The sequence below is a fragment of the Hemitrygon akajei genome, chromosome 14 (assembly GCF_048418815.1).
Source record: "Hemitrygon akajei chromosome 14, sHemAka1.3, whole genome shotgun sequence".
Classification (NCBI taxonomy): domain Eukaryota; kingdom Metazoa; phylum Chordata; class Chondrichthyes; order Myliobatiformes; family Dasyatidae; genus Hemitrygon; species Hemitrygon akajei.
Genome location: NC_133137.1, coordinates 76,199,468 through 76,227,119, shown reverse-complemented (window position 1 = coordinate 76,227,119; position 27,652 = coordinate 76,199,468). Strand labels below are relative to the sequence as shown.

Below are 27,652 nucleotides of genomic sequence, written 5' to 3'. Positions count from 1 at the left end.
ATGGGCAACTGCCGGTCTTCCATACAACCTTGCCCAGGCCTGTGCCCTGGAGAGGCCTGAAGCAAGACTTTCCAGGTGCAGATCCATGGTCTCGCGAGACTAATGAATGCCATCCATTAAACCTGATTCTGATTCTGAAATGTCAGTGGTAATGCATGAGGAGTATGTGATGGCCCTGGCCCTATACTCGCTAGAGTTTAGATGAATGAGGGGGATCTAATTTATTGAGTATTAAAAGGCCTAAATAGAGTGGATTTGGAGAGGATGTTTCCAAAAGTGGAGCAGTCTAGGACCAGAGGGCACAGCCTTAGATTAGAAAGCTGTTCCTTTCAAACAGAGATGAGGAAGAATTTCTTCAGCCTGTGGATGGTGAGTCTGTGGAATTCATTGCCACAGACGGCTGAGGAGGCCAAGTCATTGGGTATATTTAAAGTGGAGGTTGATAGGTTCTTGATTAGTCCGGGTGGCAAATGTTACGGGGAGAAAGCAGGAGAATATTAACCAGTCATGATGGAATGGTGAAACAAACTCAATTGGCCAAATAGCCTAATTCTGCTCCTATGTCTTATGTCGTAAATGAACCGTGATTCTCTTTTGGCAGAAATCAATCCATGCTAGCACTTAGCAAATGTTATCATTGTCATTTCTGGCAAATTAGGCCAGTAATGATATGCTAAAATTATGGAGCCAATTGCCTGAAGATATATTGCAGGAAGGAAACTGTAATTTTCAGATAAATGAAGTACATTTTGAAGAGTCAGCATGCACATTGAATTGAATGTCACATTAACTTTGCATTTTAAAACTAGCAATATGTATGCTTTATTAGTGGCAGTCTTTGATCTTCTCTTTCTTGATACTATTCTATGTCTTCAAAGATGGTATCTGCTGTCTGCCTGCAGAATCCTGTCGAAACACAAGAGAATACAGATGATTGGAATTACTCAAGATGCTGGAGGAACATAGTGGGTCAAGCAGCACCAATGGAGAGAAATGGACAGTCTACATTCCAGGCTGAGACTCTCCAACCAGAGTCTCCATCTAGGATAGCTCTTAAACCAGAGGGAATAACTTCACTCAACTTCACTTACCCCACTTTTCCTACAAATTATCCACTTTCAAGGATTCTTCATCTCATGTTCTCGCTATTTATTGCTATTTACTATTTTTTTTTCTCCACTTAAACTGGTAAAACCTGAGGTACGGGCATAGCCATGCACAATCATCTCTCAATTCCTAGGAACTTTTGGACTATTCTCGAGGTGTTTCATATTGTGGCTTTCTGGAGACTTACATAGGTATTGCTGTGTAGCCATAATTGTTTAATGCTATTGTGTAGTGGATGATACCAGTTTAGATATTGCTATTGAAGGCAATATATACCCTGTTCATGTTCCATTTTTAATTCAGCATATTTCTGGTGATTTTTACTTATTGATTTCTGTATGTTATGTATGTTTGGAATGACTATATCGATGAAGTAAATTGTTTTTGCTTGATTATCCTGTACTATTATATTTGGAAGGTTATTATAGATTGTTCTATCTGTAATAATTGACCAGTCATAATACAATTTGTGGTATTCTGACTCTAAAACTGATCAGGCTTGTATTTAAGTAAGGTGTGATTTCTTTTATGAGTTTGTATTTTAAAGCAAGATCTTGGTGAATGATGTTTGCCACTTGATTGTACCTGTGTCAGTGATCAGATTGAGTTAAACTGCTGCAGGATCCTGTAATGTGTTGGATTGTTTCTGTTTTTTCTTGGCATTTTCTGCATTTAACATCTTAAATTTGTTGATGGGTAGGTCTAATTGTTTAATGCTATTGTGTAGTGACAAAAGAGTCATTTTCTGCTGATCAGTGTCAAAAAAGCTAAATTAATTTACAGCGATTTATTGCTGTAAAACAATAAAACATGAAATCTTCCAAAGGGGGTGAATACTTTTTATAAGCATTGTGCCTTGACTATACCTCTTACACCCTATACAACCTGTCTCCTATAAAAATGCCATTCCCTTTTCTCACTTTCTTCTTCTCTGCCACATCTGTTCCCAGGATGAGGCTTTCTGGACAACAGAGATGTCCTCCTTATTCAAAGAATGGGGTTTCCCTTCCTCCACCATTGATGCAGCCCTCATCACATCTCCTCCATTTCCCAAACATCCGCACTCACCCCCACCTTCCCTCACCTTAACAGTTATAGAGTTCCTCTTGCCCTTACATACCACCTCAAGAACCTCTGCATCCAACATGTCTTTCGCCACAACCTCCACCACCTTCAAAGGGATTCTACCACTAAACACATTTTAACATCCCCCTCCCACTCTCCGCTTTCCACAGGGATCATTCCTTCCATGATTCCCTTGTCCATTCATCACTCCTCACTGATCTCCCTCCCAACACTTACCCCTGCAAGCGGCCAAAGTGCTACACCTGTCTAATTGCCTCCTCCCTTACCTCTATTCAGAGCCCCAAACGGTCCTTCCAGGTGAGGCAACACTTCACCTGTGAACCTGCTGGGGTCATCTATTGTGTCCGCTGCTCCCGATGTGTGTTGCTCTGGATTTCCAGCATTTGCAGATCTTCTCGTATTTATAATCCATGTGAACTGCTGCTTCACATGGAGAGACAGAGTTCCTGGATGGTGGGGAGGGAAATGGTGAAAACATTGGTGTTGCCTCTCTGTGGTTGTATGGAGAAGCGCCATCAGATCGAGAAGCGCCATCAGATGGAGAATAATTGGCAGGAATGGAGAAGATGACCTCAGAGCTGTGAAGTGCAATCCCTTTCAAGTTCCAAATTGGATGGGAAATTTGTGAGTGATGCTGTAATCTTCTTGGGGCTGGCAAAAATTGTGAAGAATGCATTGTTGCATGTGAAGGCGAGTGGAGTGAATAACGCTGACCGAGAGAAGTCTGCTTTTGCTCTGTGCAGAGGAAGGGCTGAGTGTTTTGTTTTGTAACTTCAAGACATTAAATTAGTTGGAAGGAAGATACAGGAGTCCAAAATGTGAGCCTAACTTCGTGCTTACTTTAAGCGAGGTGTGCACGTATCAAGTGGTACTGTCATGACAAATGTAATTCATGTATTTTTACATAATCTGCAATTAATTTATTTAAACAAATAAAGAATGCTTAATCAACAAATATCTACGATCTGAGGCCTTCACTGGTCAGGGTTGACCATGGATGTTGTATCCTAGCTGTCTAGATATGCAAGCCTGGGCAGTACAATATGGAGAGCATGCTGTTGCCCTTGCAGCTGGCTCCCGCTCTCCAAGCATCTGATGAGCCAAAGGAACGACAGGGACTGAAGTAATTTGGCAACACTAGTGTTGCGGTGTTGAACTCAATGTAGGGCTGCCTTCGGGACTCCAGCACCGGATTTTTACTTGGGCTTTATTCCAATGAGTGGGTATATCCGCAAGGCAACAAGGGTTTGAGATCAGTTCTCCTTCTCCTAGATGAACTGCCAACCATAATCGATGAGCCCCATCTGCTCGAAGCATCTGGCTTTAAGGCACCGATAACCCACCTTTGCCCCTTCTCCTGTCAGTGGAAAAGGTTCTGCCGAGCTTAGTAGCTAAGCCACATGTGAAGACCAGGAGCTGGACTTGGTTGTCAGATGCTATTTGAGGCGTACATACATCACTGGGAACATTTAATAGGTAGTGGGTGCTTATCTCCATTACCACCCCTGGCTATAACAAACTTAAGGATATTTACAAAACTACTCAAATATTAAATGCACAACAGTGAAGGCAGAGATACAGGAAATAGATAAGATGCAGTCAAAGCCTCTGTTCAGTATGGTAAGAAGAAATTGTTTTAAGTGCTTTTTTAGATATCTGATATAATGGGACACATGCAACTGGCTCCAACCCACGTGTGATTATATCACTTAGAATAGTATTGCTGCTTTGTAAAAATATTTCCTTGACATATATTCTACTGTTCCAGCTGGATATATTGCACAAAATACAAACAATGCTTTCACCTTAATATAACTTAATGATCATCTCTGCTCCACAGTTAGCAAATTAATTATCAATTTCTCAGGACTGCATTAACTCTCACAAACTAACCTGCCACAGAACTTCTCTTTGTATTCTCTCTTTCTTTCTCTGCACCTTCAAGCTTGCTTTATATCTAATTATGGTGGAATGTCATTGGCCTGAAATGTTAACTCTCTCTCCCTTAATAGGTGTCTCTTCATCTACTGTCTTGCATATCCCTGCTAGGACATGTATATTCAGATCGACATAAATAATCCTATAGCGTTTGTTAAAGATCAAATTCTTCCGGAAATTTTTTTTCAATGTTCAAAGTACATTTATTATGAAAATATGAATACTATATACAACCTTGAGATTCGTCTAGTCACAGGCAGCCACAAAACGGAGAAACCCAATAGAAACCTTTAAAGAAATTACCGTCAAATACCCAATATAAAAAAACTTATTATGTTAACAATAAAAAGTAAACAAATAACATTCAGAACTAAAGTTCACTGAAGTGAGCTCACAGCCATGCAGCCAGTCGTCGCTGGTCTAGGAACCCGCTAGCTGCAGACCACAGCCTCAGTTCAGCGCAGAGATGAGTAAACCTCACAGAGCAGCAGCCTGTCACTCACCTCCGGCCCAATACCCTGGCCTGGCGCTCAAACCAGCCAAGCATCAGATTGTTCCTCACTGTCGGACTCGGACCCTGCCGCTTCATTATGCTCTTGAGCCCGAGCCCTGCCACCTCGACTCCGCCTCGCCTCACCTCGCCTCAGATCTGCTGCTTCGAATCGACTCCAAGCCTGTTGCAGCAATGGCCACACATTGGCTTGTTCCTCATTCTTGGGCAAGGACCCACCACCTCAGTGCAACAGACTGCAAGGCAGTGCGCAAATGAGTACTGGCTCCAGCTCAGCGTGGACATTCAGACAGTAGCTGTGACAGGCAACATCAGATTGATGTATGATGGTACCAAGATGGCCGCTGGCCCTTCGAAGAGCAAGACAGCACCCCTGAAGTCATCCAGCGGTGAAATAATCACTGATAAAAGCAAGCAGATGGAACACTACTCTGAGCTCTACTCCAGGGAAAATGTCGTTGTTAGCTCAGCCATTGATGCCATCAGTTGTTTACCAACCATGGATGAACTTGACTCCATACCAACCGTTGAGGACCTCAGCAAGGTAATTGACAGTCTGGCCCCAGGGAAAGCTCCTGGCAATGATGGGATTCCTCCAGCCCTGATCCAACACTGCAAGAGCTCACTCCTCCAACCTTTACACAAGGTCCTCTGTCACTGCTGGAAGGTAGAAGCTGTACCACGGGATATGCGCAACTCCAAAATTGTCACTTTGTACAAGAACAGGGGTGATAGGAGTGACTGCAACAACTACAGGGGTATCTCCCTCCTGAGTATTGTCAGCAAAGTCTTTGCTCATGTAGCTCTGGCATGTCTACAAACTCTGGCAAAACGAGTCTACCCTGAGTCCCAATATGGTTTTCACGCAAGGAGGTCAACTGTCGACATGATTTTCTCACTCCGTCATCTCCAGGAAAAGTGCAGGGAACAACAGAAGCCCCTCTACGTCACTTTCATCGATTTGACCAAGGCATTCGACCTTGTCAGCAGAGGTGGGCTCTTTCAAGTTCTCCTCAAGATCGGCTGTCCCCCAAAACTCCAAAGTATCATCAAGTCATTCCATGATGACATGAGGGCTACTGTTCAATACGATAGCAGCTCACCAGAACTCTTCGTTATTCGTAGTGGAGTCAAACAAGGATGCGTGTTGGCCCCAACATTATTTGGCATTCTCTCTCTGCTATTGAAGCACGCGTTTGGGACGTTGACAGAAGGCATCTACATGCACACCAGGTCTGATGGGCGGCTGTTCAACCCTGTGCACCTGAGAGCAAGAACAAAGGTGCGAAAGATCTTAATACGTGACATGCTCTTTGCCGATGATGCTGTTATAACCTCACATACCAAACAGCAACTACAAACTCTCATGGACCGCTTCTCTAAGGCATGCAAGGATTTCGGGCTTACCATCAGCCTAAAGAAAACAAATGTCCTTGTCCAGAACATAGTGGAGACACCAATCATTACCATCAACAATTACAATCTAGAAGTGGCCCACGAGTTCACATACTTGGGGTCGACCATTAGTGACTCTCTCTCCCTCGATGCTGAAATCAATAAGCGTATCGGCAAAGCAACATCGATCCTTGCTCGACTCTCCTCGTGAGAATCCGACACTCGCTACAAAGACCAAGACTGCCTTGTACAATGCATGTGTTATCAGCACCCTCCTGTATGGTAACGAGACTTGGACCATCTACTCCAACAGGAGAAAAAGCTCAATAGTTTTCACCTGCGCAGCCTTTGCCACATCCTTGGGATCTCCTGGAGAGACAAAGTCCCAAACTCTGAGGTCCTCTCCCGCACTGGACTTCCCACAATGTTCACGCTTTTAAGACAATGTAGACTGTGCTGGCTGGGCCACGTCCGTCGTATGAAGGATAGTAGACTGCCAAAGGACATCCTCTACGGAGAACTAGCAACAGGCAAGAGGAATGTTGATAGACCCCAGCTTTGCTTCAAGGATCTCTGCAAGTGTGACATGAAAGCCTTAAAAATCAACACAGAGTGCTGGGAGGATACAGCAGATGAAGGCAACAAATGGCGAGGTACTCTTCAGCAACACCTAGAGCAAGGCGAAAGAGTGAGCCTGAGTCAGTTTGAGGAGCAGAGAGCTAAATGGAGAACACAGCGGACAGCGGACAACAATTCCACGATGCTCTACACATGCAGCAACTGTGGCAAAGCCTACCGTTCCAGGATCGGCTTCAATAGCCACAATCGACGCTGCTCGACAAACCAGTGACTACCAGAGGCACAGTACCCATGGTCAACCACGACCGACAGAGGCCACATATTGCTGCCAGCAAGGCATCGCTGTGTTTCACCAGTGCCATCTTAAACGTCTTAATTTTTTATTTAGAGAAATGGCGTGGAATCTGTTTATCCAGCCCAACGAGCTGCACTACCCAGCAACCCACCTGTTTAACACCAGCCAAATCACAGAACAATTCACTATGACCAATTAACCTACTAAACAGTATGTCTTTGGACTGTGAGAGGAAACCGGAACACCCATAAGAAACCCATACAGTCACGGGTGAACGTAAAAGCTCCTTACAAATGGTGCCGGAAAGCTCCAAGCTGTAATAGCGTCAAGCTAACCACCACTCTATCTGGCGCCCCCAAAGAACAGTTTGTTCCTGAAGTTTTGGCGCATCTCTACTGATGCCACCAACCACAGAGCAATTGGCCATTTGTTGTATCTGCACTGTGTCAGATCACACCAAAGTGGGTGACATCATTGTCTTGGGGTCCACCAAAGATGAACTTGATACACAACTGAGACAACTGGTTGACAATGTCAATAAGACCAAGGAACTGACTGTAGACCTCAGGAGAGGGAAACCAGAGGTCCAGGAGCCAGTAATCATCAGAGGTGGAGAGGGTCAGTAACCTTAAAGTCCTGTGTGTCACTATCCTGTCTTGGACCCATTATATCAATGTGATTATGAAGAAGGCACAACAGCACCTCTACTAGAGGACATTGCCTCAAGATTCAGGGGAGAAGATTTAGGACAGAGATGAGGAGAAACTGTTTTTCCCAGAGAGTGGTGAATCTGTGGAATTCTGTGCCCAGGGAAGTAGTTAAGGCTTCTTCACTAAATATATTTAAGATACATTTAGATAGGTTTTTAAATAGTTGGGGAATTAAGGGTTATGGGGAAAAGGCAAGTAGATGGAGCTGAGTTTACGGACAGATCAGCCATGATCTTATTGAATGGCGTGGCAGGCTCGATGGGCCGGATGGCCTACACCTCTTATGTAAAGTCAAAGTACATTTATCATCAAAGTATGTACATAGTACACAACCCTGAGATCTGTCTTCCATACATTAACTAACTAATATATTGGTCTGCAAAACTGAGCTGACCTATGAGAGCAATTCAATTCCATTAAAGTTGCTGAAGGTGTATTAAGGATGTAAAAAACATTGAGATATGTTTGAATGAAGGCAAAGAATTGAATGACAGACTGTCAGTCACAAGCCCATCACCCCTACTGGGGCATAGGCTGCTGACTGGAAAACAACGGGGAAGTCGCCAGAATAGAGAGAGGGGAAGGAGGATAGCTAGAGGCTGGTAGGTGCAGTCGTCAAGTCAAGTTTACTGTCATTTAACTATATACATGTAATGATGGCTGGTTCTTTGCTTGTGAAGATCAGGAAGGGAAGAAGAATCCTCAAGAACGACGACACAATTGTTGGTGACTGTTGAAGCCAATTCCAGATCTGCAGACTCTGGATCAGTAGGGACACGGGAACAGCTGGGTTACAGCGCTTGGGTAGTAGGATCCTTCCTGTGTCTCCTCTTCCCTTCAGCAGTTGCTTTTCTAGATTCCTCAAAATTCTTGGCTGCTCCTTGGATCGCTGATACATGTATATAACATATATAACCATATACCGTACATAGAAACAAATCAATGTTTCCCCGAACCAGGGAGTAAAGCACAGTCGTACACATAACACATGATAATTTATGAAGGTAAGGATAAAATCTACAAGTGAACCACATGTAAATGGTAAACTAAAGTGCATCAATATTCAATATTGTAAGGCATGGAAACGTTTATCCGGTGACACTTCAAATGCGATGCAGCAGGGAGTTCAGAAGCCTAATGATCTGAGGGAAGAAGCTGTTTCCTATCTTGATCATTCTTGCTTTTATGCATTGGAGTCTCCTGCCTGATGGTGGAAAGAGGATGTTGGATGGATGGGTGGGATTATGAATAATACTAAAGGCCTCATGTGCAGGGCTCCTGATAAATGTCTCCAGTGGATGGTCGGGAGACCCCTATGATCCTCTCCACTGTTCGCACAATCCTTCGTAAGGACTTCTGGTCTGATAATTGACCACTCCCATTCCAGATGGAGATGCAACATGTCAGGATGCTCTCAATTGTGCTTCTGTAAAACACAGTTAAGATGGGAGTAGGAAGAGCCTTGCTTGCCTCAATTTTCTTAGGAAGTGGAGGCACTGCTATGCCTTCTTGTTCAGGAAGGTAGGTGGGCAGGATATGTAAAGGGCTGGAGAAGAAGGAATGCTTCCTGTCCCAGGGATGATGCCTTTGGAGCATCTGTTGGCATGTCCGTAGCACTGGGATTTTTTCAGGATGGGTTTGCTAAACCCATGCCCAACCCTCCTCATTCCACAGCTGGGATTGGTGGATACAAAAAAATGCAAGAATCAACTAACATAGGTGACTGGTTCTTTGGTCACGTCTTGGTAAAGCTCTTCATAATTCCTTTGAGAAGCAATCTGCTATTCTAAAATTTATCTAAATGACATATTACCATTTGCAGCTAGTAATGAGTGAGAGAAAACAATATTTTTATGCCCATTCATCAGAGAAATCATATTTTGTTTCATTTGTTTTTTTATTACTGCTTTCATTGAATTGTCTTTCAAAGAGTAAATCTGTGTCACCTGAACATACAGTTAAAATAAAAATGTGAAGTAACACGAATTGCTTTCATGAAGTGGATGTCTGGCTACGACAGGTTTACAACACACTCCTACTCTCATTTATTCAATGCTCGATGTGTAAACACTGAATGGAATTAGGACTTTTGTTGCGATGGAACTGTTCCAAGCAGACATTGAGCAATCAACAAACCTATTGATCATTTCCAACAGTAGAATTTCCCACTGGCCGACCATTTTAATTTCTATCCCCATTCCCGTTCTGACATGTCAGTCCATGGCCTTCTCTTTTGGCACAATGAGGTCACTCTCGGGGCGGAGGAGCAACACGTTTATTTTATTTATTTACTTATTTTATTTATTTAGATACAGCACGGAAAAGTCTCTTCTGGCCCTTTGAACCACTCTGCCCAGAAATCCTCGATTTAACATTAGCCTAATCACAGGATAATTTACTACGACTATTTAACCTACTAATCAGTACGTCTTTGGACTGTGGGAGGAAACCAGAGCACCTGGAGGAAACCCATGCAGTCACAGAGAAATAATGTATAAATTCCTTATAGGCAGTGCTGGGAATTGAACTTGGTTGCCTGCACTGCACCTCATATTCTAACTAGGTAGCTTCTCATAGCATAAACATTGAATTCTCCTTCTTGTAATTTCTTTCCTTCCCCTTCCACTCTACTTGTATTCTCCTCTTTGGCCTCCTACTCTTGTCCTCACCTGTCTATTAATTCCCCTTGAAGTTCCTTCTCTTTTCCTTTCTCCTGTGGTCCACTCTCCTCTCCAATCAGATTCCTTCCTCGCCAACCACCCACCTGGCTTCACCTATCATTTTCCAGCTATCTTTCTTCTCTTCCCCCCACATTTTTATTCTGATGGCTTCCCCCTTCCTTTCCGGTCTCAAAGAAGGGTCACAGCCCAAAACATTGACTGTTTTATTCATTTCTGTAAATGCTGCCTGATCTGTTGAATTCCTCCAGCATTTTGCGTGTGTTGCTCTGCATTAAAATCTAGTAGTCTGGAAGCACTAAGTAAAGCATACAACAGGTGGATGCCAACAAGCAGATCTCTCTTGTCCTCGTGTATTAATTTCTATAACCAATATCGAAAAAATATTCTTTTATCAGGTAATTTTATTTACAATACTGTGCAAAAGTCTCAGGTATATATATAGCTACGATGCCTAAGACGTTTGCAAAGCACAGTATTAAATTTATGTATTGCACTGTACTGCTGCCACAAAAAAAAACAGATTTCATGGCATATGTAAGCGATGATAAATCTGATTCTGATATGGGTCTCTATTGTGAACTGAGAGTGGGAAGCGACAGGGAGAGGGGAGGGAGTGGGAAGCACCAGAGAGACATTCTGTAATGATCAATAAATAAGAACATATGAACATAAGAAATAGGAGCCGGAGCAGGCCATCCAGCCCATCGAGCCTGTCCCGCCATTCAATAAGATCATGGCTGATCTGTCCGTAAACTCAGCTCCATCTACCTGCCTTTTCCCCATAACCCTTAATTCCCCAACTACGTAAAAATCTATCTAATTGTATCTTAAATATATCTAGTAAAGAAGCCTCAACTGCTTCCTTGGGCAGAGAATTCCACAAATTCACCACTCTCTGAAAAAAACAGTTTCTCCTCATCTCCATCCTAAATCTTCTCCCCTGAATCTTGAGGCAATGTCCCATAGTTCTAGTCTCACCTACCAATGGAAACAACTTTCCTACTTCTATCTTTTCTATCCCTTTCAAAATTTTGTATGTTTCTATAAGATCCCCTCTCATTCTTCTGAATTCCAGAGAGTACAGTTCCAGGTGACTCAATCTCTCCTCATAGGTTAACCCATTCATCTCTGGAGTCAACCTGGTGAACCTCCTCTGCATTCCCTCCAAAGCAAGTATATGCTTCCTCAAGTATGGAGACCAGAACTACACACAGTACTCCAGGTGCGGCCTCACCAGTACCCTGTATAGTTGCAGAATGACCTCTCTGCTCCTGAATCCAATCCCTCTAGCAATGAAGGCCAATATTCCGTTTGCCTTCTTAATAACCTGTTGTACCTGCAAGCCAGCTTTTTGCGATTCATGCACAAGCACTCCCAAGTCCCTCTGACCAACAGCATGCTGCAAACTTTCACCATTTAAATAATAATCTGTTCTTCTATTATTCCTTCCAAAGTGGATGATCTCGCATTTACCAACTTTGTATACCATCTGCCAGACCTTGGCCCACTCACTTAACCTATCTATATCCCTCTGCAGACTCTCCACATCCTCTGTACTATTTGCTTTTCCACTCAGTTTACTGTCATCAGCAAATTTTGCTATGCTACAGTCAGTCCCCTCTTCCAAATCATCAGTTGTAAGCAGCTGCAGGCCCAGCACCGACCCCTGCAGCACCCCACTCATCACTGGCTGCCAACTGGAGAAACACCCATTTATACCAACTCTCTGCCTTCTATCGGTTAACCAATCCACTATCCATACCGATACACTTCCTCCAACTCCATGCATCCGTATCTTTTTTATAAGTCTCTTGTGTGGCACCTTATTGAACACCTTATGGAAATCCAAGTATACGGCATCCACCTGTTCCCCTTTATCTACAGCACTCATTATGTCCTCAAAGAACTCCAGTAAGTTTGTCAAATAGGACCTGCCCTTTCTGAATCCGTGCTGTATCTGCCTAATGGAACCACTCTTTTCTAAATGTTTCTCTATTTCTTCCTTAATGACAGCTTCAAGCATTTTCCTGACTACAGATGTTAAGCTAACTGGCTATAGTGGCCCGACTTTTGCCTACATCCTTTTTTAAAATCAATTGTTTGGAATTGTGTGGAATCAAATGACCTTGCCTGGTGTCTCAAGGCTAGGTTTGTTTGCATCTGTACCACCCCATACCCCTGGCACTCCTTCTCTACCACCTGTCCTACACCCCTCCCACGACACTCCATCCTCCCCATTCCCAACATCCTTTGTTCCTGCCAGATCTACAAACCCACTCTTGGCTCCACATTGACAAATACAGTACTGTGCCCCTAGTCTTAGGCACCCTAGCTATGTATACTGTTCGTGCCTGAGACATTTGCATAGTGCTAAATATCATTGAATTCTTCGAAAGGACATTTAAATTCCTTATTAGGAAATATGATGATACAACAACCTCAGCCCCTCTCCTCACACAACACACAAAATACACAGAAGATAGACACATCCATGCCCATACTGTCGTTCACATATTCACTCATAATGCACACCCACAACACCAAAGAATATACACAACACCCATATTTATAACACAGGTGCGTGTACACACACACACACACACACACACACACACACACACACACACACACACACACACACACACACACACACACACACACACACACACACACACACACACACACTGAACTAAACATTTACACATTTACCTAACGCACTCAGACAACATTCAGTGGCTTGAGAAGTGGGGCTACTGTAGAAAAGAAATGCAAAAGCATAAACGTGTCTGCTTGCCAAAGAGCAGCAATTGCCTTTCAGACCACCCAGGCTCTGGAGGAGTGAAGTGAATACTGTTGATATTAGCAGGCAGAATCCTTAAGGCTAATGCAGCTGTGCACCTGCCACTGGCCTTGGCATACCAGACCACATCTGGAGAGTCACTGACAGATTGTATATCTCCATTTATGTGGGGTTGGGAAGGCAGCAGCAGATGGGTGCAGTCTGCCTCTGGTACTGCTTGACCTTCCTCACATCTGCTGACGAAATTTAGTTAAGTCTCCACCGCAACTAAATACACTAACCAATACTGGTAGAACTGTGTCAACAAATTACATTGCGAACATTTTTGTTGTACTAAAATATTTATTGGGAATGCCCAATTGGATACTCTGCAGGAAAATCACAAAATGGGCTAAGTTCCAGTTTGCAATGGTGTTAGGGTGGTTTATATCCGGAAACAAGTGATGTGATGGGATCTGGAAAATTTCCAGTGAGACCTTGAACAATAACTCAGAGCTTTCAGCACTTTGCTGTGCAGTATTCAGATAAATTGCATTCCCCATGTCTTCTAGACAGCAGGACCCCTAACTTTGATATTGTTGAAAGTTCAAAGTAAATTTTATTATCAATGTACATACTGTATATATCACCTTATACAATTTTAAAGTTCATTTGTCTGTGGGCATACTCAGCAATTCTATAGCATAGTAACTACCACAGGATCAATGAAAGATTGAGTGCAAAAGACAACAAACTGTATAATGCAAATATATATAAACGGCAATAAATAACAAGAACATGAAATAACAAGATAAAGAGTCCTTAAAGTGAGATCATTGCTTGTGGGAACATCTCAATGGATGGGCAAATGTGTGTAGTTAACTTCTATTGTTCAAGAGGCTGATGGTTGAGGGATAGTAACTGTTCTTGAACCTGGTGGTGTGGGTCCTGAGGCTCTTGTACCTTCTACCTGATGGCAGCAGTGAGAAAAGGATTGGGTGGTGGAGATCTCTGATGATGGATGCTGCTTTCCCACAACAGCATTTTATGAGGGTGTGTGCAATAGTTGGAAGGGTTTTGCCCATGATGTACTGGCCGAATCCAATACCTTTTGTAGGATTTTCCATTCAAAATGTTGGTGTTTCCATACCAGGCCATGACGCAGCCAGCATTGGGCTACTGGTAAAAACACAAAATGCGGGCAGAACTCAGCAGGCCAGCCTCCTATGGGAGGAGGTAGTGACGACGTTTCAGGCAGAAACCCTTCATCAGGAGTGGTGAGTTCTGCCAGCATTTTGTGTTTTGCCAGCTGAGTTCTGCCAGCATTTTGTGTTTTTATTTATCTCCAGCATCTGCAGATTCACTCGTGTTGCCATTGGGCTATTGGTATTGGTATTGGTTTAATCTTCTCACATGTACCAGGATACAGTGAAAAGCTTGTCTTGCATATTGTTCATACAGGTCAGATCATCACACTGTGCATTGAGGTAGAACAAGGTAAAACAATAACAGCACAAAATCAAGTATAAAAGCTTCAGAGAAAGTGCAATGCAGGTAAAAAAAATAATGTGGAGAATCGTAATGAGGCCGATTGTGAGTCCAAGAGCCCATCTTATCATATTCATTCATGAGTCTGACGACAGTGCAATAGGAGCTGTCCTTGAGTCTGGTGGTTCGTGCTTTCAGGCTTTTCCATCTTCTAGCTAGCATTATCATTTCAGAGGATCTGTCCTGGTCCAAACACGTAGGCACCATTACAAAGAAGGCATGGCAGCACCTCTGCTTTCTTATAAGTTTGTTAAGGTTCAGCATGTCACCTAGAACTTTGACAAGCTTTTATAGATGTGTGCTGGAGAGTAGATTGACTAGTTGCATTATGGCCTGGTATAGAAGCACCTGTGCCCTTGAACAGAAAAGCCTACAAAGGTTAATGGATACAACTCAGTGCATCACAGGTAAAGCTCTCCCCATCATTAAGCATGTGCTGACACAGGAAAGCAGCATCTAAGATCAAGTACCCCCGCCATCCAGGTCATGTTTTTTTCTCGCTGCTGCCATTTGGATGGAGGTACAAGAGCCTCAGGTCCCATACCACCAGATTTGTGAATAATTATTAACACTCAATCATCAAGCTCTTGAACCAGAAGAGGTAACTTCACTAAACTTCACTCATTCCAACAATTGACTGTTTCCACAACCTATGGATGCACTTTCAAGGCCTCAACTCATACTCTCAATATTTATTCCTTATTTATTTATTATTATTTTTTTCTCAGTTCAAGCTGAGGTAAGGGCACTGCCAAGTACACTTACTTCTCGATTGCCAGAAACTTTCAGACTATTCTAATGGCATTTAGTATTGTGGTTTTCTGGATGTTTACATGCAGGAAATATTGCTGTGTAGGCCTAATTGTTTAATGCTATTGCGTAGTGATATTGGGATGATACCAATTGCTGATATTACTATTGGGACAATGTATACTTTGTTCATGTTCCAAAGTCTTTCTATTTCCTCTTTATTTCAGCATATTTCTGGTGTTTTTCACTGATTGATTTCTGTATGGTGTGTTTGGAATGGTAACATCTATTAAGTAAGTTGTTCTTGCTTGTTATTCCTGTAATTTTATATCCAGATGGTTATTGTGGATTGTCCTATCTGTAATAATGGATTGGTTGTAATATACAGTAATTTGTTGGACCCTGACTCTAAAATTGGATCAGCCTTGTTTTTATAGCATATATGTCAAACTCAAGGCCCGCGGGCCAAATCCGGCCCGCGGTGGAATTATCTTTAGACCGCGAGATGATATCTACTTACTATTAAAGCTGGCCCCAGTAATCGAAGCGCCTATGGCGTATGATATGGCTAATGCTGAGTTTATTCAGGTACCAGGTTTTCAGGGTTTTTAGTGTTTATTCGGCAGTCTTCTTCATAAGAAACGGAATTTGTAAAGTGAAACACTTTGTAGTTATAGCAGAGACTGAGACACATGAGAGCAGGCTGAAAAAACGGAGGCAACGAAAGCTGCATTCGCACGCGTCCGACTGATCCGACCCACATGAAGCTGCATTTTGCTCAATCCGGCCCATGACCTAAAATGAGTTTGACACCCCTGATTTATAGTAATCCATTGAATCTTTAATGAGTTTGTGTTTTTTTTTAAAACTTCTGGTGAATGATTTTGTGGACACCATTTGCGGATTGGACTCTGTAGTTCACATCATGATCTGTTTCTGCTTCTGATAGCTCCTTTTTTATTGCTACTTTGTATGATTTTGATCAGGGTGAACGGTCTGTGGCCTGCAGTTAACAAACGACACAGCACTAGATGGAACTGGACTGCGCTAAACTGAATATGCCTGGACTGTTTTGATGCCTTTGTGCTGTTTTATATTCTGTGTTTTTCAGTCTTTTTTTTTGCTGTTCGCAAGATTTGTTCTTTTTTTTTTGTACATTGTGGGTTTGATGTTTTCTTTGAACAGGTTCCACGTTTTTCTTTGTTTTGTGGCAATCTGTGTGAAGATAAATCTCAGGGTTGTATACTACAAACATACTTTGATAATAAATCTACTTCAAATCTTGAATCTCTTCAATCTTTGAATTTAAAAGAAATTCAAGCAGCTGTTTGCATCTATTTTAATACTATATACTTCAGCAACATTCAACACCACCACAATAACTTCAGAAACAGTAAGTGTATTTCCTAAATACAGAAGAATTCCTCTGTCCCAGGGTCATCTCACAGCACCTTTCCCAGAACACCATCCCACAGCCTACTCCTAAAAGAACAACAACCTTGTAGTAAGGTTCAGAAGCTTGCGTGCTTCAATGACTCAGAGAGCTACGCTGGCTTTATGGTTTGTACAGTCACCAATGCCAAATAGGTCAAAGGGTAGAGGCCAGACTAAGGGTGGTCCACCAGACCTCCAGGTTCAGGTGTTCAGCTCAAGGCTAACAATCCTGACTGGTCAAGCAAAACTGTTACAGAAATAGCAATGAAGAATCATTTTACTGTACATCTGAGTGATTGCCAAAGGCAGACAGTGTTGGAAGACCTTCATTAATTCCCTATATGCCAACGGTGTAATGGGTAATAAGTAAGTATCGCACAGTTTGGGCTGCCAGCTGATTCTCCTGTATCTTTTGGTTGGTGTTGGACATGTCAATAAAGATTGAGACAAAGCTTTGTATACAATTGAAGTTCTAGAATGGAAGGAGATCATCGATGCAGTAAGTTCATGCCAGTACCACATAGAACAATCTAGCTGACCTCAATCCTCATTTCCGTACAGCCCTGCAATAGTCCTGGGTGATGGGCGTCCTTAATGGTGGATGCCGCCTCTTTGAGGCATTGTTCCTTGAAGATGTCCTGGATACTGGGGAGGCTATTTCCCATGATGGAGCTGACTGAGTTTACAATTTTCTGCAGCTTATTTTGATCCTGTGCAGTGACCGCTCCCCCACCCCTCCATACCAGACGGTGATGCAGCCAATTAGAATGCTCTCCATGGTACATCTATAGAAATTTCTGAGAGTCTGTCTCAGTAAGACCAAAGGAAGAGAGATTTAATACAAGCCTAAGGGATAATTTTTTCACCCAGCATGTGGTAAGTTTATGGAATAAACTGCCAGATGAAGTGGCTAAGGCAAGCACATTAACAAGATATTAAAAGTTACCTTGACAGGTTCATTGATAGGAAATTTTCAGAGGGATATTTCCACAGGCAAATGGAATTATTTTTGATGGGAATCTGTGTTGGCATGTAACATTTGGGCTGAAGAGCCTGTTTGAGTGCTGTATGATGACATTGTGGGCCTCCCCTTCTCTGTACTTCTGGCAGGTTCATGTGGGAGACTCAGTTTCACTCACTGAATTAACAAGCATGCAAGTTTTACCACAAGTAAGTTCAGTAAATATTTTGAGATGAATTTGTTATTCTAAAAGGTAAAAGGCTTAGACATCCACATATATAAATTAAACTTTCCACATTACCTTTTGACTGGCACACATTCCTAAATTTCAATAGCCCGAGGTCACTCGATGTGAGAGAGGACAAAACTCTCAAATTGAGCCACTTATTTATTTGTCTAAAAAGATCTGCTCACTTAACATGCATTCAAAAGCCATAGCCTGCTTACCAAATTCCATGTACCTCACAATTGATCTTGAAAGTCATTTAATACTGTATTCTAACTCCATGTAATATCGAATTATGATAAAACACTTGTCATCACCTCCGCACAAAAGATTAAGCTTTTTCCAATTTAATTAATTACAAACTCCAATTTTCCAGAAAAGGTCACTGTGGACGTAAAGATTTGGGCCTTGTCTGACATTTTGTGAGTCATGTTGTTTCCAATGTTTTGCGCAGAAGAATCAGCAGTGATCTATGCCTGTGGCATCTGCAGCGGACTTCGAGACGAGAGGTCATGGGTTCAAATCCGGACAGCTCCTTTGAGTCCACCACCCAGGACATGCTCCCTTCTCACTGCTACCATCAGGGTGGAGGTACAAGAGCCTAAAGACACATACTCAACAAGGAACAGCTTTTTCCCCTCCACCATCAGATTCCTGAATTTCATTGAACCCATGAACACTACCTTTGAATAGAACTTCCACCCATGCTGGGTTGAGCATTGAGCTAAGTAGCAACTTGGCCTCATGAAACAGACAAACATTAAAGAAGCGGAAAACTTGCCACCCGATGCACCAAATGAGGTGTGAGAGGAATTTTACCTTTTTGTCAGTCAGCAGTAGATCTGACATTCGCTATACATGCATCTGATGTTCCCACCCAATGATGTTGCAGGCAGGTTCTCATAGGTTTTGTGACCATGATCACAGTAAAAATAATGCCCATGTTTTGGTTCAATGTTTAATCTTGATTTGATGTCAATGCTTGAATTGAACATCAACAACTATATTTGATGTTCAAAATATTTTACCTATAGTACAGTTCAAAAGTTTTAGGCATATATATACCTAGGGTGCTTAAGACTTTTGCACAGTGCTGTATTTGTCAATGTGGAATGTGGAGTGGAGAATGAGTTTGTAAATCTGCTGGGGGCAAAGAATGTTGTGAATGGCGAGGATGGAGCGCCATGGGAAGGGTGTGGGACAGGTACCAGAGGTGAGTGCTTGGGGGTGTGGCATGGGTGCAGACACACCCAGCACTGTGACAAGTCACTAATTTATTTGATTCCAAACAACTGGTTTATTGATCATTACAGAATGTTTCTCTGATGCTTCCCACTGCCTTTCCTCTCCCTGACCCCTTCCTACTCTCAGTCCACAATACAGACCCATATCAGAATCAGGTTCATCATCACTCACAGATGTCATGAAATTTGTTTTCTTTTTGTGACAGCAGTACGGTGCAATACATAAAATTACTACAGTTCTGTGCACAAGTCTTAGACACATTATGTGCCCAAGGCTTTTTCACAGTCCGATATTTAACCATTTTCAGAAATAAGGTAACAAGAACGTGCTTTAACACAAATCAAAGACCACTCATTGCACTTGAAACATAGATCATACTGAGTCAGAAGCTGTCATCTTTTGGAACTGCAAGACTCCTTTTCATCCAGCCCTTTACCTATGGACTCACTTTCAAGAATGCTTCATTTCATGTTCTCCATATTTATTGCCTATTTATTTATGATTATAATTTCCTGTTTTTTCTTTTATACTTGCACAATTTGTTGTCCTTTGCACATTGGTTGGTTGTCTATCCTGTTGGGTGTGGTCTTCCATTGATACTATTATGTTTCTTAGATTTACTGAGTATGCCCACAAGAAAACGAATCTCAGGGTTGTATATGGTGACATATATGTATCTTGATAATAAATTTACTTTGAAAATTTGAACATTACTTTTCCCACCCACTTGGCTTCACCTTCCATATTCTAGCTATCCTCCTTCCCCTCTCCCGCACCTTTTTATTCTAATGTCGTCCCCCTTCCTTCTCAGTCCTGATGAACAGCCTTGGCCCAAAATGTCGACTCTTTGTTCATTTTCATCAATGCTGTCTGACCTGCAGAATTTCTCTTGCATCTTGAGCGTGTTGCTTGAGATATTTCCTCATGCAGTGTGGAGAGTTCCTCATGAACGTGACGTAGATTCAGACACCCTTTGCTGATTTTGTTAAGCAAATGGAATCTCATTGTAATGACTATAAAAGCACAGATTTTATTGAAAAGCTAAAAAAACACTGAAGCTAATCATCCATTCAGTTTCTCCCAGACCTCAATCTCAAGAATTCAGGAAGGAAGCAAAGTATCAAATGATCTCTTTCATCAATGTTGATAAAAATTATATATCGCTTGCATTATGAGAACAAATCTAATTTAGTTCCATTGTGAAAATGGGAAGTTTTGCTCCTGTTACTAATAGATTACCGTCAAATAAACTCAATAATGTTTGTTGCAGTTTTCATAGGCTAAGTAACACAAGAATCATGGTCCCCAGTAAACTATATGTTTTCTAAATACTGTGAGCAGTATGGGAAAGAGTCATAGAGTTAAAGAACACTATAGCACAGAAACAGTCTCTTTGGTCCATCTAATCCATGCTGAACCATTATTCTGCCTAATCCCATCAACCTGCACCCGGACCTCCATATCCCTCCCATCCATATGCCTATCCAAATTTCTCTTAAATGTTAAAATCGACCCCTCATCCACCACCTGCGCTGGAAGCTCATTCTACACTGTCACTACACTCTGAGTGAAGAAGTTCCTTCTCAACTTTCCCATGAACGTTTCACCTTTCACCCTTAACTGGAACATCAGGCTTCCAATCCTGCCCCTCCTGCAGCCAAGTCTCACTAATGGCTACAATATCATAATTCCACGTGCCGATCCATGCCCTAATCTCATCCACCTTTCCTACAATGCTTCCTGTCTTGAAATAAATGCATCTCAGAATGCTAGTCCTGCCATGCTCGTCCTTTTGATTCCTGACTTTGTATATAGGCTTAACATCTTTCTCCACAAACACTCCACTATCTGTTCTGATGCTTTAGTTCCAGTCCTTTAACTTAGCAGCTAACTCCCTGACAAAGTAAACTCACTTTGAAGAACCTCATCACTCTTCCTACCTATGTCATTATTACCTACATGGACTACAACCTCTGGCTATTCACAATTCCTTTTAAGAATCATCCCATTTAAGAATCCAAGATGTCTCTGACCCTGGCACCCTAGAGGCAACATACTATCCAGGAATGTCATTCTCATCCACCGAACCTCCTTTCTGTTCCCCTAACTAATGAATCCCCTATCAATACAGCTCACCTCTTCTCCCCACTTCCCTTCTGAGCCACAGTGCCAAACTTTGTGCCAGAGATCTGACTGTTGTGATTGTCCTCTGCTATGTCATTTCCCCCAATAGTACCCAAAGTGTTCTAACTGTTCCTAAAGGGAACATCCACAGAAGCTCTCGGCACTGACTGCCTCTTTCCCCCCATTCCCCCCTCCTGATGGTCACCCCGTTATCCGTGTCCTGCACCTTGGATGTAAGTACCTCCCTATGTGTCATGTCCATCAACCCCTTGGCTTTCCAAATGATCCAGAATTTGTCCATTGCCAGTTCCAACTCCTTAATGTAGTCTGTTAGAAGCTGCAGCAGAATGCACTTCTTGCAAATGTAATTGTCAGGGAGACTGGAGATATCTTTGCTTTCCCACATCCTGCTAAAGGAACATTCCACTATCCTGCCTGGATTCCCCTCTGCTCTAAACATGCAATAAGAATAAGAAAGTAAAAATAACAGGAAAAAAAAGAAACAGAAAGATCTACCTATAGCCTACATCTCTCCTTGCTGAAGCCTCGATGAGATAAAGCCTCAGTTCCCCACTCTAGCACTGGCCCATTCACACAATGGCCACTCCTGCAATGTGCGCTCTGTTTAAACCTAACCTATTTTTATTAGTTCTGGCCAAGGGCCTAATTATGTGCAATCCAATGTCTCCTCGGGAAGTATGGTGTGCAAAATGTGTCGACTGCCCTTCTCACTTCTTTTAAACTCTTTCTCCTTCTACGCAATCTCATGTCTCCCGATGAAAGACATGAATATAACAATCACTTCCCTTGCTCTTCATTGGTTGGGCATTGAAGTTGGGCTATCAAATATCAATGATTTAACAGGAGTGGGATTGCAGGGAATTCAACTTTTTTGATCCGCTGCAGAGAGAGACCCGAGTGTAGTAGTGAGAGTGAAAATATAGCTACCGGTAAGTGCTTCCCATGCTACTTGTTTTCAAAGCAGCAGTGATGAGGTCTCTGGCTTTAAATTTCTTTTGGAAAAGTATAAAAGTTCTACTGTTGTTTTGATCCTCTGAAATGAAAGAGGTCAGACCTAAGATCTTCTAATATCTTCATGAAACTCCTACAGGGTAACCTACCCTGAGGTCAGAGAAGAAATAATTTTAAGCACCTTCTTAGAGTTCTGTTACTTTACACCAATGCCTGTTGTTTTTAACCACTCTGTGAATATGTCATCCATTGCTTTCCCCTAAAGCACCAGACGACATCTTTTAGTAATGTAAAATGGTCTGAATACTGCTACTAAGCACAAGATATTGTACATATGCTGGAAATTTTGAGCAACAAATACTTCATGCTGGAGAAATTCGGCAGGTCAGAAGGCATCCAGGGAGGGAAGTAAATAGGGTACAGATACTGTTTTTTCCCCTCTCTGTCCCCTCTTCTTCTATTCTCCACTCTGTCCTCTTACATCTTCTCACCTGCCTATCACCTCCCCTGCTGCCTCTCCTCCTTTCCTTTCTCCTATGGTCCACTCTCCTCTCCTATCAGATTCCTTCCACTGCAGCCAACTGGCTTCACCTATCACCCTCTAGTTATCCTCCTTCCCCTCTCCCCACCTTTTTATTCATGGGGCTTTCTTGCCACTTCCTTTCCAATCCTGACGAAGGCTCGCGGCTGCTTATTCATTTCCATAGATGCTGCCTAACCTGCTGCGTTCCTCCAGCATTTTGTGTGAGTTTCTCTGAATTTTGGCATCTGCAGACTTTCTTGTGTTTATAAGTTACTGATACTGTTAAACTGGTAGCCTTCTGCAATAGGACATATTTACTGGAGACACACTTTGCTCAGCTTGCTGGGAGTAACCAACGTCTCTTCACCACAAAATTATTTGAGGCTTTTGTAGGGATATCTGCCACATCTCTCTGTTTGCAGTGAACAATAGCACTAAGTATGTCCCAGTGCCTGGTTTGACAACGCTCAACAATACAGCACATTTACCATTGATTTTGATGGCCAATATTTTTAATGGTGACTGGTTTCTTTCATGCCAGTGAGATCTCACTGGATACCCATTTCTATCAGGGCATCAGATAACCAGATGAAAACCTTCTTTAGAAGAGAAAAAAGGAGGAAACCCAACATTTTTAATTCCGATTCCTGTTCCCGTTTCGACATGTCGGTCCATGACCTCCTCTTGTACCATGATAAGCCCCACTCAGGGCCGAGGAGCAGCACCATATATTCCTTCTGTATAGCCTGCAACCTGATGGCATGAATATTGGTTTCTCCTTTCAGTAAGAAAAAATTTCCTCCCTCTCCCCTCTTCTATTTTCCACTCTGGCCTCTTACTCTTCTCTATTGACCTATTATACCCCCGAGTGCCCGTCTCCTATGGTCCACTCTCCTCTCCTGCCCTTTACCTTTCCCTCCCACCTGGCTTCACCTATCCTCCTTCCCTACCCCACCGTTTGTTTCTGGCAAGTCCCCCCTTCCTTTCCAGTCCTGAAGAAGGGACTCGGCCCAAAATATCAACTGTTTATTCATTTCCATAGATGCTGCCCTACCTATAGTTTTCCTCCACCATTTTGTGTCTTTTGCTTTGGATTTCCAGCATCTGCAGAATTTCTTGTGTTTCTTATTAGCATAAATGGGTGTTCCTTCTTCTGTACACACTCGATGGGCTGAAGGGCTTGATTTTGTGTTTTAAGACACTATGACTGTTAGACTCCCATTCAAGAAAGACCCTCCAGTGGTAATGTGACTACAAATGCTTTAAGATATCCTGGGCCACTACGTTAACTGATAATTTGCTAAGGTTATGTCAGCTCAGAAAGGTTTGTTGAGATAAAGCATAGTTTCATGATTACTTTCCTGGCATTGCGGACACAGGTATTGGATACACCCAAGTGCTTTTAAGTACTCTTCCTCAATCATCCTTTTGTGCTGAAAATTCTAGACCCTGCTATTTCTCAAATGCTCTCTACTCTCTTTACCAGTTACCAAAAATGTAACACCAGCACTTTTTAAAAACTCATATAATTTATGCCAGCAAAAGTCAATCTGAGCAGGTTTCACCTTTGACTGTGCATCTTGCAATCAAATGCCTAGACCAGTCATCCTGCACCCACCCCCACAGCATTACCTCTCAATTCCCAATTTTCTAATCACTAGTTTTTTATTGCACTGCTTTAATACCAAATTATTTTCATAAACTATTTCATTGGTTCTCTCTGACAACTTCACTTGAAGTAAATATAGCAACTCCAGCAGAACTACTGGGAATGAGAAAAGGTCTGCACGTCAACACAACTTTGGTAGTTGGGAAGGCACAAAAGAGGTTATAGCTCCTGAAATGCTTAAGGAGAGCTAATCTGCCTCAAGAATTGCTGGCCAACTTTTGCTGATGTGCAATAGAGAGCATACTGACAACACTGACGCAGAGTGATACTCCAGCTGCAGCAAGACAGATCACAAAGCACTCCAGTGGGTGATTAGGATGGCTCAGCATTTCATTGGACCTGGAGACAATCTACAACTCTCGATGCCTATGGCGCACTTGTAACATCACTGAAGACCCAATCCCATCCCAGATACTGTCTGTTCAATCTCCCACCATCTGGTAGGAGATACTGAAGTATCTCAGCCAAGACAATAAGACTGAGAAACTCTTCTTCCCGAGGGCTTTTGAGTTGCTACATTCTGGCTTGCCAATGGCATCTGAGTGTTGTAGACTATCAAAGTCATGGTTTGCAAGTAAATATGAGATATCTTAAAATTAAACTGTACCGCATGCTTTGTAAATGCAACACACACAAAATGCTGGAGGAATACAGAAGGCCAGGCGGCATATATGGAAATGAATAAACAGTCGACATTTTGGGCCGAGACCCTTCGTCAGGACTCTGCATTGTAAGTTTCTGTTTTACACGGTCTGGAGCACCATCGCAATCTCCTTGCCTTAAGCAATGACAATAAAGTTCTATTCTATTCCATTTGCGCAGAAGGAGCCTAATCCTACTTTGTAGAAAAGCTCTTTGCTGGAATGGACAGTCAGTAATATTTGTCCAAGAGCAGAGAACACTCAGTACTCTGTGCTCTTTCACCCACTGCAGACACTTCCTGTTCTTATAAAATAAAACAAGAAGGCGTCACTATAGTGGCCTTCCATGCCGTGTGTGCACCACATGCAGTAGCAAGTACAAAGTACAGAATCAAAATGTTCTTCCTTCCTACCTTTATGCCTCTAGTTTTCACATGACAGTGTTGTGATCACAGCGTGGTGCTGGACTGTTATCCCTTATCCACGTCTGCAGGATTTCAGCAGTCCAAGGTCCCTATCGTTTACATTTGTATTTGACTTTAGGCCAGCACTGATGTAATCAGCCCACACAGTTCAGAGATCAGTCAACTTGAACAAGAGTAAGCCTGATAACCATATCAGATAATCACAAGAATGAAATGAGATTAAATGTATTGCCATGGGGTGTCACGGTAGTCCAGCAGTTAGCTGGGTTGTGGAGTTTGGAGTTCATTTCTGGCACTGCCTGTAAGGAGTTTGTATGTCCTCCCTGTAACCACTTAGTTTTCCTCCCACATTCCAAAGACATACCAGTTAATTGGTTAATTGGTCATTGTAAATTGTCCTCTAATTAGGCTATGGTTAAATAGCTGGGTGGCTGGGTAGTGCAACTTTTTGGGCCAGAAGGGCCAAATTCCATCAATAAATAAGTAAATGGATAGATAGATAGATAGATAGATAGATAGATAGATAGATAGATAGATAGATAGATAGATAGATAGATAGATAAATAAGCAAAAAGGAAATATATTAATTTTGTTTTCATCAATGAAATGAGGTATCACTGACCAATCCAACATTAATTGCTAATCCTTAATTTCCCTTGGGAGGTGATGGTCAGCTATCTTTTTAAACCCGGGTGCCCCCTCACCTTTGGGCACCTTGGTAGCATAGGGGTTAGCATGATCCTACTACAACTCAGGTCATCAGAGTTCAGAGTTCAATCCCAGCATTCTCTGTAAGGAGTTTGCATGTCTTTCCATGGAATGTGTGGGTTTCCTCTGGTGGTCCGGTTTCCTCCCACAGTTCGAAGACATACTGGTTAGTAGGTAAATTGGACATTGTAAGTTGTTCCATGATTAGGCTAGGAATTAAGTTGATGGGTTGCTGGTAGTGTGGCCAAAAAGAAGAGCTGGAAAGGCCTGTTCTGCACTGTACCTCTAATTGAATAAAAAAGTAAAATAATATAACCTTTTCAGTCAAGTTGAAGTGCAAGTTCAAGTTTATTGTCATCTGACTGTGAATACATACAACTAAATGAAACAACATTCCTCTGGACCACGATGCACCCACAAAACATATATCACACACGATGAATATATCACAAACCTCCCATAAAACAAAATATTACCACAAATAAGTTACTACAATACTGTAGAGCACAGCACAGGTAAATAATGAACAGCTCACTGTCCCAGTGACGAGACCTCTGCGGTGGCTCTGAGAGCCTGGGGGAAGAAGCTGTTCTGGCTGTCTGGCAGTCCTAGTCCTGATGCTCCTGTACCTCCTTCCTCTCGGTAGTGGGTCAAAGACATTGTTGGGATGGGTGGTAAGGATCCTTCAGGCCCTTCATACACAATGCTTCCAGAAAATGTCACAAATAGATTAGAGGGAGACCCCGGTGATCCTCTCGGCAGTTTTTACTCTCCTCTGCAGGGTCCAGCGTTGTCTTGCAGCTTCTGTACGACACATTATGTAGCCAGACTGGATACTGGACTGTGAAAGACATTTGGAGAGGGGTGAAAAATTCCAGCACGTTGACCCAGCAGTTCAGAAGATGTGGCACTAGGTGTCCAATTAAATATGTGACTAATATTCTATTCCATTCAGTTCAAATTTAATTGTCATTCAACCATATATGAATACAGCCAAGCAAGACAGGGGTACACAAGGGCCAAGATACAAAACACAGTACCAACACAGTCGTACACAGCACAAGGCACACATAGCACATAGAAGACAACAAGCATGTAAAGATATCGGTAAGATACAGCCACTCAAAAAAAAAGTCCCAATCCAAGCCTTGAATGCCACAGAAAACTGCAGTCGACCACAATACAGCTAGTCTTCTGCAGAGCCAACATTGGGAAGGGAGCACCAGCTCTAGCCTGGACACCATGCTACACCACCTCAGTGGAGCACACCGGCTCTGACACCACCCTCTTGGCGGCTATAAACAGCCCACACAGCAGCTTGGGGCCTAGTCTTCACACATATATC

The 27,652-nt window shown here is 42.5% G+C and overlaps 1 long non-coding RNA gene across 1 annotated transcript; it reads right to left on the bottom strand.

The window, feature by feature from the left end:
- Positions 1 to 820: 820 nt before the first annotated feature.
- On the bottom strand, positions 821 to 25,653 carry LOC140739008 (uncharacterized). The gene is made up of 3 exons (XR_012101531.1): positions 25,588 to 25,653; positions 2,460 to 2,639; positions 821 to 906 (listed from the first exon to the last, which is right to left on the bottom strand). It is a non-coding gene; the product is annotated as an uncharacterized lncRNA (long non-coding RNA).
- Between the last annotated feature and the right edge of the window lie 1,999 nt (positions 25,654 to 27,652).